General features: G+C 42.7%; 1 long non-coding RNA gene across 2 annotated transcripts; it reads left to right on the top strand.

Moving 5' to 3' along the window:
- The first annotated feature begins 2,076 nt into the window (after positions 1-2,076).
- On the top strand, positions 2,077-4,552 carry LOC135515316 (uncharacterized). Of its 2 annotated transcripts, none has more exons than XR_010451782.1 (3): positions 2,077-2,324; positions 2,497-2,623; positions 3,609-4,552. It is a non-coding gene; the product is annotated as an uncharacterized LOC135515316 (long non-coding RNA). The 2 variants fall into 2 exon arrangements; XR_010451783.1 differs by having other exon boundaries at positions 2,745-4,552.
- The last annotated feature ends 483 nt before the right edge of the window (positions 4,553-5,035 follow it).

Raw genomic sequence — 5,035 nt, 5'->3', positions numbered from 1 at the left:
TGTTCTTGAGCCTGGTGTGTCAGATATTCGGAGCCTGCTAATATGCGTGCCGCTATTAGTCTTTGCAATACTCTTCAGCTGGGACTTGGGCAACAGTCCCTGCAAGCTCTTTGTGGTCGTTGCCTACTGCTGTACATTCTCCAGCCTGCTGACCATCCTGTTGATGAGTGTCCAGCGCCACTAGCAAGTTCTGGGGGGGGGTATTGTTGCATTACTGACCTATGCCAACAGTTGCCTGAATCCATTTCTCTATGCCTTCGCTTCCGGTAACTTCTGCCAGAGGAATGTCCAGTCAGAAGACACCTTGATGCAGCTTCAAATGGGTCCTGCCAACAGTCCACCAAGCATGTAACACATCTGACACACTCAATTGTGGGGAAATATGCACTGTTCCCTGCATGTCATGAGTTTGCTATTCATATTTACACCAATAATACCATGTACAGTGCCTTGCGAAAGAATTCGGCCCCCTTGAACTTTGCGACCTTTTGCCACATTTCAGGCTTCAAACATAAAGATATAAAACTGTATTTTTTTGTGAAGAATCAACAACAAGTGGGACACAATCATGAAGTGGATCGACATTTATTGGATATTTCAAACTTTTTTAACATATCAAAAACTGAAAAATTGGGCGTGCAAAATTATTCAGCCCCTTTACTTTCAGTGCAGCAAACTCTCTCCAGAAGTTCAGTGAGGATCTCTGAATGATCCAATGTTGACCTAAATGACTAATGATAAATACAATCCACCTGTGTGTAATCAAGTCTCCGTATAAATTCTCCTGCACTGTGATAGTCTCAGAGGTCCGTTAAAAGCGCAGAGAGCATCATGAAGAACAAGGAACACACCAGGCAGGTCCGAGATACTGTTGTGAAGAAGTTTAAAGACGGATTTGGATACAAAAAGATTTCCCAAGCTTTAAACATCCCAAGGAGCACTGTGCAAGCGATAATATTGAAATGGAAGGAGTATCAGACCACTGCAAATCTACCAAGACCTGGCCGTCCCTCAACTTTCAGCTCATACAAGGAGAAGACTGATCAGAGATGCAGCCAAGAGGCCCATGATCACTCTGGATGAACTGCAGAGATCTACAGTTGAGGTGGGAGACTCTGTCCATAGGACAACAATCAGTCGTATATTGCACAAATCCGGCCTTTATGGAAGAGTGGCAAGAAGAGAGCCATTTCTTAAAGATATCCATAAAAAGTGTTTAAAGTTTGCCACAAGCCACCTGGGAGACACACCGAACATGTGGAAGAAGGTGCTCTGGTCAGATGAAACCAAAATTGAACTTTTTGGAAACTATGCAAAATGTTATGTTTGGCGTAAAAGCAACACAGCTCATCACAATGAACACACCATCCCCACTGTCAAACATGGTGGTGGCAGCATCATGGTTTGGGCCTGCTTTTCTTCAGCAGGGACAGGGAAGATGGTTAAAATTGATGGGAAGATGGATGGAGCCAAATACAGGACCATTCTGGAAGAAGAACCTGATGGAGTCTGCAAAAGACCTGAGACTGGGACGGAGATTTGTCTTCCAACAAGAAAATGATCCAAAAAATAAAGCAAAATCTACAATGGAATGGTTCAAAAATAAACATATCCAGGTGTTAGAATGGCCAAGTCAAAGTCCAGACCTGAATCCAATCGAGAATCTGTGGAAAGAACTGAAAACTGCTGTTCACAAATGCTCTCCATCCAACCTCACTGAGCTTGAGCTGTTTTGCAAGGAGGAATGGGGAAAAAAAATTCAGTCTCTCGATGTGCAAAACTGATAGACATACCCCAAGCGACTTACAGCTGTAATCGCAGCAAAAGGTGGCACTACAAAGTATTAACTTAAGGGGGCTGAATAATTTTGCACGCCCAATTTTTCAGTTTTTGATTTGTTAAAGTTTGAAATATCCAATAAATGTCGTTCCACTTCATGATTGTGTCCCACTTGTTGTTGATTCTTCACAAAAAAATACAGTTTTATATCTTTATGTTTGAAGCCTGAAATGTGGCAAAGGTCGCAAAGTTCAAGGGGGCTGAATACTTTCGCAAGGCACTGCATGTCTTTTTCTGTTAGACCTAAACCCACGTGTATGACTTTTGATACTCTGTCTCAATTTAGGCAAGCTAAGATTAATGGGATGATTTAAAAAAAAATGCGTATGACACTCAGCCTGCAAGACCCACATGGTGCTGAGAAGCACCTCCAGGTTGCCTTGGAAGACCAGGAGGCGCTGGTATGGTAGAGAGCACCCTCTAGTGGTGGAGGTGGAGGAATGCCTGGCAGACATCTTGGCCGACACCTGCGCTGACACAGCAGGGTGAGACTACCTCTCTTCTAGTGTTCTTCTCTTCTTCATTAATTGTCCTCCATCGTCTCCTCAGTAGTTTCTTCTCTTCTCTCTCTTCCTCCTCCCATCCCCTCCGGTAGTTTACTCAGTCAGTCATAGTATATGAATGTTAGTGTGGTGAAGATGTGACGTGTTGACGCAGGGGCTAGCAGTGGAGCTGTATCGACCCATGGTGCACGTCAAAGACCAGGACATGAAGCTTTGTCCCCCCGCATCGCCATGTCTTCAGGCGAAGGGATGCAGCCTCGCACGCACCTTGGTCAAACTTGGTAATTAGTTCATTTTTTTCAAACCGATGCACCACAACTCTCAATCATTCTTACACTTTTTTTTTAGACTGTTAGCAACTACGCAGAGTGTAATATGTCTAGCTTGTGTGTGTCATGGCAGGCAGGCAGATATTTCATGGCTCCGGTGCCACCTACCAGGCAGGTACGTGCTGGAGGAACGGACAGTAACAGCTTTGAACAGAGATTGGATCCCCTTTGCACACACAGAGATACACACCGCTGGTCAGACAGACAGGCCAGGGACAGGGAGGAGAACAGAACTGGTCAGACAGACAGGGAGGAGAACAGAACTGGTCAGACAGACAGGCCAGGGACAGGGAGGAGAACAGAGCTGGTCAGACAGACAGGCCAGGGACATGGAGGACAGAGCTGGAGAGACAGACAGGCCAGGGACAGAGCTGGAGAGACAGAGTGTCTTATTCTGCCAGGAGGCACAAGCGAGAAGAGCAAGATCTAGAGAAGACTGCTCTCATGGTGACCACTGAACTGTTTGAGTGTTTATTCTTTTACCACTTTTGATACCAATCAGCTGTTATTTTTTCCATAAAATTTCAAATAGAATTGTTGCATGTTTACATGGAGTGAAATGGCCCCTATTTTGTACAGAAACTAAATGATTTGACTTCATGTTGTCAAATGAATCAACCTTTTTTAGTTTTCTGTACAGTTGCATCTAAATATTGTTTAAATGTTTTGTAAGATGGTTAAGCTCCTCATCCTGGTGTGCAACAACATTGACCTTATCTCAGAAGGCAATACTTATAGTATTTCTAGTCAAGTGGGTGATGTAATCAACCATTGTAAGCACTAGTAAACGATGTGAGTGAAAGCATTAATTGAGCAACATGTTACAGATGCTGTGAAGTAGGACTGAGCCAGTTTGGACCTTACCATGTAATGTAGAGTTTGGGTCATAAGTTCAAAGGTCTGTATGTTTGTGTATATGTGTATGTGTGTGTCACAGGAGGTTGGTGTCACCTTAATAGGGGAGGACGGGATCGTGGTGGTGGCTGAAGTGGTATCAAATCCATCAATACGGCCAGAATGGTTCATGCTGCGGGCAGTGGGTGGTCAGATGACTTCAGGATGAAAATGTTTTAGTCCAGCCAGCAGAGGCTCATGTTACACAGCCGGCTTGTGCACCTGCTTCTAACAGTGGTGGGAAAAACAATGATCCGATGTGATTGAGTTTGTGGCCATTTATGTGATGAATGATAAAATGATAAAATCCTATAGGAGTCCAATAAGACTGGTTCCAAAATCAGGATTTGTATATTAGTATCTTGTATTGGAATCCTATAGGATAGAATGGTAAAGAGTCCAATAGGACTGGTACCAAAATCTGATAGGATTGTTCTGTTGGTTTCTTGTAGATTAAATCCTATAGGATATAATCCCATAGGAGTCCAATAGGACTAGTTACAAAATCTGAGAGGATTTTTCTATTGGTCATACTGCAAATGAACTTGCAACCTTGACTCCGTCCCATATTGTGGTGGTGTGTTGAATAGGTTGAGAGATGTGAGTAGGTAAATATATGGAGATTGCGCTCCGGTTAAAGGCCTTCCCACACTGTACGTCAGATTCAGTCTATTACGATTATTACATGTCACACTGTGTGATGTTACCAAATTTAAAATCAGAATATCAACTTGGCCAGATTGGACGATTTGCTTCAGTTCTGTCGAAAGTCTGCGATGGCTAAAATTGCAGAAAGGCTATGACATTGTTCTGGCAGTATGAGTGTTTGGCCGAAAATCTCCCTCCTGACAGAATTCTCCTCCACGCACGTACTCAATTCTTCATTGCTGAGACTTCCTTGCTAGTTGAGATTTCACTAGTAATGTCTGCAGTTTTCGGGTTTGGCTGTTTGTTTCAAGTGTATTAATCTAAAAATAAATCTCTTTGCCAAAATCCGTCATCTCTCCCATGTCTTATTTGACTAGTAGTTGTTCTGAAATGTTTATTGCTTGCCTACATTTTACTCCCTCTGTTTAATATAGCACACGTACATTAATTATTAATTTCGGTTGCCTATCCTGCCATGAAGTTTGTTCCATAGAAAGTATGACTCTGATGTGTGCCACAATGTATTTGACTGTAGTGACAAAATTAAGGAAATTAGAAAGGGGGGGGTGGGGGGGGGATTTTGGCCAAATTCCCTCACCACCTTTTTATCTTGGGACTGCAAGGCCTGACACACTTCATAATCATTTTGGTAGCTCAGGTTGACCAGTGTGCCACAGAGCCAAATTCGAGTATAAATAAACATTTATTTTAGAAGCATTTTGTAATGTTTAAGAAAATAAAGATAATACTAGCACACAATAACACAAACATGTAAATACAGTCTTTATAATCCACAACTGTGACGCTGATAATATACAGTAT

This window comes from Oncorhynchus masou, chromosome 27 (genome assembly GCF_036934945.1).
Source record: "Oncorhynchus masou masou isolate Uvic2021 chromosome 27, UVic_Omas_1.1, whole genome shotgun sequence".
In the NCBI taxonomy this organism is placed as follows: Eukaryota; Metazoa; Chordata; class Actinopteri; order Salmoniformes; family Salmonidae; genus Oncorhynchus; species Oncorhynchus masou.
The sequence above is the reverse complement of the archived record's forward strand: the minus strand, read 5'-3'. Positions and strand labels throughout refer to the sequence as shown.